This window comes from Eulemur rufifrons, chromosome 30 (assembly GCF_041146395.1).
Source record: "Eulemur rufifrons isolate Redbay chromosome 30, OSU_ERuf_1, whole genome shotgun sequence".
Taxonomy (NCBI): domain Eukaryota; kingdom Metazoa; phylum Chordata; class Mammalia; order Primates; family Lemuridae; genus Eulemur; species Eulemur rufifrons.
Window position 1 is genome coordinate 133,534,630 of NC_091012.1, and position 14,244 is coordinate 133,548,873.

Consider the following 14,244-nt stretch of genomic DNA (forward strand, 5'->3'; position numbering starts at 1 on the left):
TTTTAATCAGCAACATATTGCATAGCAAATGCTAACCTGTGACATGGTCCATTAAAATTAATTGGTAAACATGACTGTATTTTTAGAACATAATTGCAACATTTATTAATGAAGGCATGAAATGGCCTTCCATACTATTCTGTCTGCCAATGGGGATTTCATAAAGGCATTGAATAATGTCATTACAGGGTCCAGGGTTGAGCCTTGACATGGCATTTTAAAATGTTATTTTCATAGTTTCTTGAATGGAGATTAAGAATGATATAGGTTGAAAAAGTCAATGTAAATATGCAGCAAGGAAAAATATGTATGTATATAACATATACATACAAAATGTATATGTATGTATTTATATAATCTGTAGATTTAATCCTCCTTTGACTAGTTACTAAAATATTCTAAAAATGATATATATTTATATAATAGCTATCACATATAGAACTTTCTATGTGCCAGGTACAATTTTAAGCCTTTCAGATGTATCAACTCATAAACTATAGGAAATGCCTGATTTGCAAGTAATTAGTTGATAGACAACATCCTCATTCCCTGTGCACAGGGGAAATATTCGTCTTTCTACTTGGTGGAAGAGTGTTAGTAGGGAATAAGTCCTGTGGAGCCGAAGAAGGCAGTAAAAGGGAACAGAGAATGAGCTGGGGTGTGGGGAATAAACGTGCTCTTTAGAATAGGCTAGACAAGAAAGCCCTCACTGAGATGAGACTTAAAGTTGGTAGAAGGCCAGCCTTGTGAAGTCTGAAGGAAGATCATTCCATCCAGAGGGAACAAGACAGGAGCTGGCCTGGTGTGTCAAGGAAACAGCAATGATCCACGGGGTGGGTAGGGCACGGGGGATGAGTGGGGAGGCAGAGAGAAGAATAGAACAGTTCAGTTGGGGAATGATGGGGGCACATGATCATGGGATCTTGTAAGCTATCATAAGGACTTTCATAATTGCTTTGTGTGAGATGGCCAAACCTTGGAGAATTTTGAGCAGCACAGTGACGTGAACTTGCTTACATTTTGCGTGGTCAATGTGGCACTTCTGTCGAGAAAAGATTGTACAGAGGCAAGGGTGAAAAGAAGGAAGACCAGTTAGACCACTGCAAGTAATTACGAGAATCTGATAGGAAATGCTGATGGCTCTACCAAAGTAGAAGCAGTTCATAGGTCAAAGTGATGATTTGCTGAAGGATTGGTTGTGAGGTGTAAGAGAAGGAAGAGTCAACAATAACACCAAGATTGCTGCCCTGAGAAACGGAAGCCATCGAGTTGCTATTAACTGAGATGAGGTAGGAGAAGGTACTGGGGAAAATAGCAGGAATCCAGTTTTGTACATGTAGATATATTAACATATCAGTCAGTTACCAAGTGGAAATTTTTAGAAGAGAGTTCAAAATGGGAGCAATGGTTAACTTTAAAAATATATATAATCCTAAAGACTTGCAGGATGGCCAGAAAATACTAGGGAAGGTTTTTTTGTTTTTGTTTTTGTTTTTGTTTTCCTTATCAAATTGGTAGAACATGGAGCGTTTGGGGACAGGGTATGAGAGTTTTGAATAGGCTGCTGAAGATGAGCTGGAATTTTCACTAGGACATAGGGACCTAAAGAGAAAGGCAAGGAAGCAAAGATAGAGAAAAGCACAAAAGACAAGCTTCAACCACTTTAAACACTGCTCTGAAACAAAAAAAAAAAAAACTGCCTGTCTTGTACCTCACCTCTGAAGGCCATGGGCTTCTGCCCCATCCACTTTGCAGAATTCACACTAATACTAGTAGTTCACCTCTTGGGGATCTTTGGTCTCCCAAGAAACCAATAGTTTCTTATAAATTGTTTCTATGGATAATCCCAAACAATGCCCATCTTACTTGAAAATATGGCACTGCCTGGATTTTAAAAGCTAAATCATCCCTAATTATACAGTTTCGTTTAAATTTCAAATTTCAATGTCTCTTGCAGCTTTTTCCTCATATAGCTGCCACTAATCCTTAGAGGGCACAGGTTCACTGCAGATAGGAGGGTCATGGGGCTTCACCACGGGGTTGTTTCCCACCTTCTGGGAATCGAATGCTCCACCACTGCTAGGTTTTGTGACAACTCAGAGTCCCGCCTTCAGCCCTACTGCCTTTAAAACTTCTGTTTTTCATTAATGAATTAATTAGAATTTTGTTTGGGGAGAATGCTGTGATACCTCTTGAGATAATTGGAGACATCCTGGGGAGCTGCAGAGCCAGAGTCAGGAATCTCTTCTCTGAGACCGTTTCATCTGAAAACTGAGAAAACTGACACAAGAAAAATAAATGACATATAGAGACTTAGGCAACTGAAAAAAAAAGTCTCTATTGAGAAGGTAAGAGTGAAAGCACAGATAATTAATGATACAGAATTATTAACCCAGTTCTGATGGTCATTGGAACAACTTAAAATGGAGCCTCAAGTCTCAGAGTCATATATGGGCTGACCTTGTTCCAGAAAGAACTTATGGAGTCTGGATCTAGGAGGCATTATGCAGTCACTTTGCCCTGAATGTATAAGTGTTTAGGAGGCACAGCAGGGAAGGCCCCTAATTTTCCAGCAGAGATGATGGAAGGATGGTTATTATCAACCTAGTGCTGCTTCACTTATTCCTAAATGTAAATATGAAACTCCATTATTCATGGCAGTCTATTAGGACTTATATTTCACTCTTCACTCCTCCACCACAGTGGCAGGCAGAACCCCATACAGAATGAATAATTGCTAAACTGGAACATGATTTGCAAAGCTGTAGACTTTTATTTTGATGCTCTCTGGCAAATGTCATAAAATTTTAACAATTTAGACTGTTTTTGAGGGCTTCCTTTTGTTAAGACTTCAACCTTGTAGTTGGTCCACCAGATTTTTAGCCTAGGTCAAAAATCAAGTAACATAAGTCAGGCGATGAAGCTAACCTTGATGCTAAGGAAGAAAGGAAAGGGCACCATAACCCAAACCCATGGTTAACCACAACAGTCATCTGATAAATATAAAATCCAGGAGAAAACATAATCAGATGGTCAATTTACGCCTGATACTGGCCAACCTCCCACTTCTTGCCCTATCCCCCTCTCCTACAGGGCTTGCTATTCTCACCTTTAGCCTGAGAGAAGATTTGGATGACAGAATAGAGTGAGTTGTGCTTTATAATCATAAAAAATTTTGATTTAAAGTCATAAAAATCTTCATGGGTGATGAGAACTCATGACATAAAAATTTTACAATAGAAAAAAAATCTTACTATCATCTAGTCCAACTTCCTCATTTTACAGATGAGAAAAGTAAAGTCAAGGGGAAAAAGAGTGACTTGCCCAAGATAAAAACAAAACAAAACAAAACAAAACCAAAACTGGTTAGATGGAATGCCACTATGCAATGAAAAGGGAAGAACAATTGATACAACAATGTGGATGGGGAATGTATGTTTCCAGGGAATTATGTGAGTGAAAGAAGCCAATCCAGAAGTGTTACATATTATGTAATTTTATTTATACAACTTTCTTGAAATGGCAATACTATAGAAATGCAGACCAGATTAGTGGTTGCCAGGGGTTGAGAGAGGTAGGTAGACGCCTCTATAAAAGGGCAACAGGAGGAATTTTTATGGTAACGGAGATGTTCTCTATCTTGACTGCATCCATGCCAATATCCTACTTGAGATATTGTACTATAGTTTTGAAAGATTACTAGTGGGAGAAACTGGATAAAGATATATAAAGGGCATATGGGAATTTTCTGTATTTCTTAAAACTGAATGTGAATACATCATTATTTCAAAATAAAAGGTTTAATTTTTACATAAAAGCATGTTTTGAAAAACCTGATTGTTATATTTACAATCATTCATGAAATGTCCTATATCTTGATTTGGTGATGGTTACAAGGTTGTATATGTTTTTCAATATTATCAAACTGTATCTGGACACTTGTAGGATACAAAATTTTTCTCAATATGAGAAGAAATATATGACTGTGAAACTGCAAATGTCTGTAGCAAATTGTTGCTCCAGCATTTGGGCTTGAGACGGAAACATGCATAAACATGTTTCTGAAAGCATATTTTCCTCTGACTTACTTTCTTAGGACAATAACATCCTGTTTGTATACCACCACCATTACCCCCAAAAAGCAAGTTAGAGACAGAATGGGGTCTACAACATAGACATTATGACTCTCTCTTATGGAGTGCCTTCCCCAGGACTGGGATGAAGTATCTGAAAAATGGCTTTAATTCATGAGTTACACTCCACAGGGTTGTAGACTGGTAAGGTATCCCTGAAACAAAACAATTGGGTGCAACAAAGTAAGCATGCAACCAAATGTCAGTAACCTTTGACAGCGGCTACCGAAATAGATTTCCAGTGGGCCTGAAGTTTGGGACTACTAAGCAGGAAGTTTGCTCATGAAACTGACCTGGGAAATTTTACCTTCAATTAATCCAGGTTTGCCTCAGCCTCAGTATGTTGGTTGTATTACCAATATTTGCACCAAATTCCTAGGGAGCTATGTAGTCAGAGACTCCAGAATAGTTTGGAGAATGAGAAAGGGAAGGTTTTGAAGAAGCCAAAGGGCTTTAATCTTGAGTTATCTTGCTGGGGATTTGTAGGCCATGGAAGCTTTCTCCTTTGCCCAGGTGGCTGCTCGATCCTCTGTTCTATGTGCCCATCTGTGGCAATAAGCGTCTCCTTTTCCTCCTGCCCCTCACATCACTACCTCTTCCTGATACCTGTGCCAGAATCACTGCTGCAGTTCAAATGGAAAAGGGCTGATAGGGTGATAAACTCATCCTGGTTTGCCTGAGACTATCTCAGTTTTAGTGCTAAATGTCCCATGTCCCAGGAAGTCCTCTTGGTCCCAGGCTTACCAGAGATGGTTGGTCACCTTAGGTGCTGGCCAAGGTCAGAGGGCACTAGAGAAGGTCGTGTGCCAGTAAAAGGTTTCCCACAGTGTTACTTAAGCTGATGAATTCACCCCAGTACAGACTTAGAAATAGGATTTTTATTACCTACACTGAAAGTAGATCTATCTCAAGGGAAGACTTACATCATCCTGTTCATTGAAACTGACACATAAAGCCAAATACCACTATAACTAATTTGCACATAAAACTAAATACCACTGGAGGGCTAGCTGTGGCAGATCAGGGCATTCTCTCCTCGCAGGGAGGCTTCATGCAAACATAAGCAATTGGCAGAAATTTTTCAGGTGAGCAGGAAATCAGAACAAGGAACCTGAACTTTATGATCCATGAAGAGTCAGATGAAGCAGAAATAACAGTTCAGGGGCGCACACACATGCACCACTCTTTCCTACCTCTCAACTGAGAGAAAAGTTTCACTAAACAATTCTCATGTTCGCAGCATACGATACCCTTGGATATTTCCTATTTCACTCTATTTTATTTAATTTTTAAAAATGGTCATTTAAAAACATTTCAGAAGCACCACGATCAAGCCTAACAATCATGTTCACAGCCTTTCTCCAAACAGGTTAAATGCCAGTGGATTAGGTTTTAACTACCTAAATTGCACTCACTTTCCCACTCAGTCTCCTGTACACTCGGGTCCCTGTGATTGAAGTTGGGCATTAGAACTCTGCAATTGACATTTCAAATGCAGGTTTAGCCCTAGCTTTATGCCTGCATGCCGTGTGTGTGTGTGTGTGTGTGTGTGTGTGTGTGTTACTAGATTACCTCTCATAGAGACACATTCTTTCTGAGTTTTGGGGGAATACGTCAATCCTGTCCCCAAGGAATATCCTAGAATCGTTAATAACTTATTTTCTAGAATTTGACAGGTAGACAAGTGTTTTCCCACATTTTATTTATTTGGGTACCCATCTGTCTCAGTCTGTTCATGCTACTATAACAAAATACCGCAGACCGGATAATTTCTAAATAATAGAAATTTATTCCTCAGTTCTGGAGTCTGGGAAGTACAAGATCAAGGCATCAGCAGATGCAGTGTCTGGTGAGGGCTCACCCTCTGCTTCCAGGATTGTGCCTTGTTGCAGTCCTCTGGAAGGGATGAATACTGTGTTTTCACATAGTAGAAAAAAATGGAAGGGCCAGGAGTCTCTTTGAAGCCCCTTTTCTGGGGACATTAATCTCATTTACAATGGTTGAAGCCCTCATGACTTAATCAGTTCCCCTAAACTCCAATTCTTAATACCACCACAATGGGGATTATGATCCAATATGAATTTTGCAGGGGACACACATTCAAATCATAACATCATGAAATAGATCAAGCAAGTATTATTGTTTTGAAATTGTAGACAGATATAGAAATTAAGGTTCATGGAGATTTAAGTCATTTGCCCAAATAACACAGCCAATGAATAACAGAGATTCTATCTACTAATAGGATCGGCACCAAGATGGCAGAAGGAGGCCTATATAAGATTTTGTATTACTTTACCTCCAAATAAGTATCTATTTTGGCATGTCTTTGGTCTTCCCTCCTCACTTTTCTCCAAAGAATGCCCCTAGTGCATCAGGGTCCTTGTTCTAAGGAAGGATGGCAGGAGAAGCCCATATGTAGGTAACCTTCATGCCCCAGCCCCCTTTCCCATGTCAGCCATCCTCCTTGTTGTCTAATCTTTGCTCTCCTCTACTTCACCCCTCTCTTCTGCTACTCCACTCAGTACCCTACCTCAATTCTCCTCTACTTCCCTCTCATCTGTCTCATTCTTTTCATTTTTTTTTCTTCTATCCTCATCAACCTCCTTTATTTATGGAACCATGGTCAAGGACAGCACTTTCCAGTACAGCAGATGGTCCAAGCTCACTGCAAACCATCATCAACTTATAATTTATGTGTGAGAGGCCACATGGAATTTTTAAGATGTCCCAGAAGAAATGCCATATGGACTGCTGAGCTGGTTCAACAAAGGCCTACTCAAGATGGCAGGCAAACCATTTAGTAAATTATCCTGAGCTACCTTCTTTCCGGTCTCCTACTCTTGTCTATGATACCTGGTCATGCTCACAGCTTCCCAATTTAGCTTAAATCTTCAGGTTTCTAGTTTTCTCCATCAGAGCAGCCTCCCCTGGAAAGAGTTTATTATTGCCCATCCCACCACTACATCCAGGAGATAAGACAAAGCCAATGTTAAACTTTATTCTCCTCTTGCTAACTGAATGCATCCTAGAATTTGGGTTTTACAACTTCTTTTGTGCCTACTACACTGGTTTTGTTAGTACCACAGGATGTCTCCAATTATTATTATTTAGAGATGGAGTCTTGCTCTGTCACCCAGGCTGGAATGCAGTGGTATCATCATAGCTCACTGCAGCCTCCAACTCCTGGGCTCAAGCTATTCCTCCCACCTTTGCCTCCTGAGTTAGCTGGGACTATAGGCACCAGCCACCATGCCCAGCTTGCCTCCAATAATCTTGAGGAGAAATAAGAAATTGAGAAAGCAATGTGAGTTTTGACATATAACATCATAAGTCATTTTCACAGGAGAATAATTATATCATCAAGTAAATTTTAGTCAGTTTTCCATGTATTTGTGCATTCAGCATCTGTAGATTCAACTAACCATGGATCACAAATATTCAGGAAAAAGATGGTTACATCTGTACTGAACATGTACAGACTTTTTTGTTATTCCCTAAACAATAACTATTTATATAACATTTACATTTTATTAAGTATTATAAGCAATCTAGAGATGATTTAGGAGGATGTATGTAGGTTATATGTAAATACTACACTACTTTATATAAAGGACTTGAGCATCCATGAATATTGGTATCCTCAGGGGCTCCTGGAACCTGTCTCTCATGGCTACTAAGGGATAACTGTGTATTAGTACTTCGCAAATTCAAACTGTTTAGGAAATGTTCTTTTAAAGGACCATAACTATAGCATTTGTAGACTAGGGAATGTTGTATGATGAATCTGAACATATATTCATAATAATTAAGCAGAAATGTATGTGTGTGGAAAACATGCAGACTGTACACTAACCTATACATGGGGCCTTTCAAATGCCAGGAAGCTTTGTCAGTGTGCACATTTACATTGTTAAAGAATTGACTGAGTAATAACTTTTTTAATGGCCAAAGCAGAGAAAGAATTGTTCCCCAGGTTTTGGCTTCTAAATGGTGATACTGTCTGAAATGCAAGCCATGCATTCTCAGGTAGGCTCCTTTCTTAGTGTGGTGTCAACTCAGTAAAGAAAAGACCAGACTCAGGCTAGAGGAAAGTGGGTCTCCAAAGATATGTGAAATGCAAAATTTTTAGGCACATGATCTCAAAATGTTTTGTGACATGGTCAAGTCTTCCCACATAAACAAGGCTACAATTAAAAATTCCAAGCTTGCCTCTGGTCTGAGCATATACAAACCAGAGATTTTTTTTTTTTCTAGAAAGCCAGAAATTTAAAAACAAACAAAATAAAACTCTTAATCCTCTGTGTCTTGTTGCAGTTTAACTTATATCCCATGTATCCAGTAGATCATAGTGACTAAGTGGTGGGCTTTGAATAGAGAGATACAGAACTAATTTTGCACCCTGGCTCCTGCATTTATTGGTTGTTTATATTTCTCTCTCTCTCCAAATTATAGTTTCTCTGTCTTTAAAATAGGGACATAGAAATAAACCCAAACACTTACAACCAACTGATTTTCAACAAAGACACTGAGAATATAAATTGGGGAAAGGACATTTTCTTTAATAAATGGTGTTAGGGAAACTGGATACCCAAATGCAGAAGAATGAAATTAGACCCCTATCTTTCACCATATAAAAAAATCAACTCAAAATGGGTTAAAGACTTAAATGTAAGACCTGAAACTAGGAAACTATTAGAAATAAACACTGGGGAAATGCTACAGGACATTGGTGTAGACAAAGATTTTTTTGGGTAAGACCTCAAAAGCACAGGCAACAAAAGCAAAAGTAGACAAATGGGATTGAAAAAGGCTTCTGCACAGCAGAGGAAACTCGATAAAGTGAAGCAACAACCTACAGAATGGGAGAAAACATTTGTAAACTATCCATCTGGCAAGGGATTAATAACCAGAATATATAAGGAATTCAAAGTACTCAATAGCAAGAAAAAAAAAGAATCCAACTAAAAGATGGGCAAAAGGCCTAAATAGACATTTCTCAAAAGACATACAAGTGGCCAATGGGTATATGAAAAAATACTAAACATTAATTATTAATATCAGGGAGATGCAAATCGAAACCACATTGATATCATCTCGCCCTGGTTAGAACAGTTATTATCAAAAAGACAAAAAAAATAACAGATGCTGGTGAGGATGCAGAGAAAGGGGGACTACTCATACACTGTTGGTAGGAATGTAAATTAGTACAACTATTATGGAAAATGGTTATGGAGGTTCTTCAAAAAACTACAAATAGAACTACCATATTGATCCAGCATTCACATTGCTGGGTAGATATCCAAATAAAAGGAAATCAGTATATCAAAGAGATATCTGCACTCCCATGTTTGTTGCAGCACTATTCACAATAGCTAAGATATGGAATCAACCTAAGCACCCATTGCAGATGAATGGATAAAGAAAATGTGGTACATATACAGAATGGAATATTATTCAGCCATAAAAAAGAATGAAATTCTGTCATTTGCAGCAACATGAATGGAACTAGAGGTCATTACGTTAAGTGAAATAAGCCAGGCACATAAAGACAACTATCATATGTTTTTACTCATGTGGAAGATAAAAAAGTGGGTCTCATGGAGGTAGAGAGTAGAATGGTGGTTACCAGAGGCTGGGAAGGGTAGGGGGTTTGGGGGATGAGAAGAAGTTGGTTTATAGGTACAAAAATACAGCTAGATATAAGGAATAAGTTCTAGTATTTGATAGTGCAGTAGGAAAATCATAATTAACCATCATTTTTTGTATATTTCAAAATAGGTAGAAGAGTTTTAATGTTCCCAACACAAAGAAAAGATAAATGTTTAAGGTGATGGATATCCCAATTACTGTGATTTTGATCACTACACATTGTATACACGTATCAAAGTATCACATGTACCCCCAAAATACATACAACTATTATATATCAATAAAAGAGACAACCCTAATTTAAGAACTATTGTCAAATAGAAATAAGTTAATGTATTTGTGACTCCTGGAATATATAAGGTATTCAATAAATGGAAGTTATTAATATTATTATTTTCCTCTGTAGAAGAAAAGGATTTATGGATGCAATCTTCATTCACCTCTTAAAATACTAGAAGTAGAATTTGAAATCCTACATCCTACAATTTTTGATCTTTTTTTCTTCAGGCCAAAAATGTTTGACTCTTTTGATTTTTATCATAAAATTTACATCCTTGTTAATACTTTTACATATACTTATTTCTGATTTTGGTATAGTGGAAAGTAGTTTATAGAAATTTCATCATGGCTTCCCCAGTAAATAGTGTTATTAATAACTTTAGGCAAGTCTCTTAAACTCTCTCTTTTCTTATCTATAAAAAAGTGGATAATTGTAGAGAGAAATAGTGACTTATTTACCAACAAATGTCTCTATAATCATTAGTAGGAATTAGTATTATGTAACAATTGAGTTAATAAAATTTTCAACTTTAGAAATATATTCATAAAGATAATGCTTTTTTGAAACACGGTTTGTAAACCTCACTTAACTAGTGTACCTCTTTAATAAAAATATATGATAATCCTGCAAATCTCTTTAGGGCATTTGTTAAACCATTAAGGCATCTTTTTCCTGGTAAGAGGTAAAAAAATATTAACAGTTTTAAGGAAAAATGCAGACATATGCTTTATTTAAGATCATTAAACTGTTAAATAATTTAACATGAAGTTTAAAATATAATAATGATCATAATTCATAAAGACAAATTTTACTTTCACCATTTAAGAGTAATATAGACATTTGACTTATTTTAAATTATTTAAGAAAAATAAATAATTTATCAACAAATGAAATTCAGAAGTTACATAAATATTTAATTTGGTGATTGACTAGACAAACCATGGATTAAAATTGAATAATATATTATGGTATTTAAAATTGGTAAGAATCATTTTGATGGCCTGATATTTAGAATTCTTGCATTTTGTATTTAAGAACTCACTTTGCTTATGTGTAGAATTTGGAGGTTTGTTGCTCAGTGACAAAAAGAAGAGGTAGTCACTGCTCTTTGCAATTCAAAGTATACAAACAACACTCAGCAGGTGTGGATGGTCTTTACTGTCAATGAATGAAAAGTCACATTTATGTAATTCTCATCACTACATTGTTTTCACACTGTCTTTGGGAGTCCTAGAATAATCTTGATGTGCAAATTGAGAATTTGGACCAAAGGGATGCAACTCCTGGCTCTAATGGAGATCATCTTTAGGCTCACTTACAGAGTTATTATCTTTTCTACATTTGTCACTAACCAGTGTTTCAACATCAGTGTGATTTCTATGTCCTTCCTTACCCATTAGTCCATTATTACATTAAATTGAACAATATTTGACTCAAACTAGGAACAGTTTGAGACTATAATACTGAAGAGCTCCTTTGGGGCTTATAGATAAGTGATAATCTGTGTGAATGTTGAGTGGGTTCATGTGATTTCCATTAATGTTATACATACAAATATGCATATCAATATCATTGTGAAAACACATAATCTCAAGTACTACTCTTTCAAAGGAAAAACAATTATATAATTATTTCATCTTCCAATTATTTCAAGAAAGATGGAACCAACACTGTCATTAAGGCAAGGCTAGGTTATGCTACAGTAACGAACAGCTCAAAACTTTCAGTGGTTTACTCACATAAAATTATTTTTCACTCACAATATATGGGGAACACAGGTCATCAAGGGTCTCTGCTCATGGTTTTTATTCAGCCCTTGCTTCGTAATCACCACAGCGGAGGGATAAGACTGTGACAAATCACTGTCTTTTAAAGCTGGCAACTGGAAGTGATACAGATTGCTCACATTTTTTGACCAAAGCAAGTTACATTGCTGCTTCAAGGAGGCAGGAAAATGCAACCCCATCATATTCCTAACCAACATTGGTAGTTACCACAGATACAACAGAAGGAACATTTCATAAACTGAGACTGGAAAATGCTGCTCTTAAGGAGTACTCTTTCCAATCTGACAGGTTTGGACATTCTTATGCTGTCATTGAGTATTTATCAACTTCCTTCTGTACCTTTTCAGTAAGTCCCCAGCTTCTCCTTCAACTCTCATAGTGGGTAAACATCAGCAAGTGTTTCATAACTTTTCTAAGCTTTTCAAACTACTTTTTAATAGGTGTATGCTCTCTAATGAGGATTTTAGCAATAAACTTAAATCATTGAGATTAAAAACAGAGCTGTCAACACAGATATGACCCACTTTTCGGGTAATCACTGGATGTCTTTGACTGGTTGTCTAATACTACCTGACCCAAGAGACATTATTAATAAGAATTTGGCATTTCAAGCTTATTTTATGGTCTATTATCTTTATTTTCCTGGCATGTTAAAATTAACTGTACATCCATACTGCGTGAATTCATTTACATAAAGTTTAAAAGCAAACAGAACTAATTTATGGTGTTTAGAAGACAGGATAATTGTTATATTTGAGAAGGACAGGGCATAGGGCTAGCAATTCTGGATATATATTTATGTTCTATTTTTTATATGGATGCTGATTACATAGCTGTGTTCATCTTATTAAAATGCATTGTTATACTCTCATTTGTGCACTTTTTTGTAGGATATATTTCAATACAAATTTCATTTTAAAAGAACTAACTGAACTTCTGTGATAGTTCTATGATTTCTACGACAGGATTTCATTCCATAGGGAAAATAGAGAAGTGTTTGTGTTCCTTCCTCTGCTGCTGCTGCTCTTTCATTCCCTACTCCCCAGTCTGCTCCACAAAGGATACTTTCGTAATACTTTCTCCAATCTATTTTGTGTGCACCTGGGGGTGAGGTGTGGAGAAAAATCTTCAAGAGGGTTTAGATTCACCTAATTATCCAGCCCCAGAGGTTTCATACTCTCTCATAAGTGCACACAAAATCTCTACAAATTTGCAAACTACCCTAGCTGAACTCTTCTTACTGGGATGATGTTGTGTCTACCCCAGATAAATCGGTGTTAGCTTCCACCTGTCCCTGAAGGTGCCTGCCCCTCTTTATGTTTTGGGTCATTTGGTTGCTCTGTAAATTCAGCCCTTCAGCGGGTCAAGAAACTCATACATTTACAGTTCTCACAGCTTTTTGTCATTGTACAAAAAGGTGGTAGCAATACTCTTTCTAGCTCTCATATTATCAAGCCTTTTGTCTTTTCTAATCTTGACATTGTGGAAGAGACAGGCCAAAGATCTTGGAGAATGTCCCTCATGATATTTCCTCGTGACTATTCTTTTTCAGCAGGAATACCACAAAAGTGATGTCATGCCCTTCTCAGAACATGATATCAAGAGGCACATGAGGTTGGTTTGCCCCAGTACAGGCGGTGTTAACTTTGATTATTTGATTAGGGTGGGGTCTTGCAGGATCTCTACTGTGAAATTCCTTTTTTCCCTTTGTAATTGATGAGTAATTTGGGATAGATACTCTTCCTCATCAAATGTGTACCCATTGGTTTAATCAGCCATTGATGATTTTCTAACTCCATCATTCTTCTATATTTATTGGTTAACAGTTTTCTGTAAGGAAGAGCTGCTGCTTTCTCACCATTTATTTACCTATCCATTTATTTTTTCCCATCAGTATAGACTCATGGATTCTTTTATTCAATAAGCATTCATTAATCTCTTTATTTTAATTCTCAAATTATTCTAGATTTGACTAGTAGGAACCTTCTCAGGCTGGCACCTGTAACCCATTAGAATGTCCCCATGATTTTTTTTTTCTTTGAGCAATAGTTACTTTCTGGTAAATAAGATATTTCAGGCTTATCTTGTATATTTCTGTCCTGACTTTGAATCAACCTTTTCTTTGAGGAGTCCTAGTTTATTTTATTAGAGAATGTTATTTAAAAATCAAGACCTAGGCACTAGATGTACTTATTTCTATTTATTGTATGTATTTTAATTCACACTGATACCTCCAGTTCCAATCCGATACAATAAAATACACTCTAGATTTCTCCCTATGTATTATTATAATCTCCTTTATCTACCAGTGAAAAACCTGGCTCTAAGCATCTTCAAAAAATTTACTTAAAGGATCAATTTCCTGGTATTTAACCAATCTTGCTATCAAAAC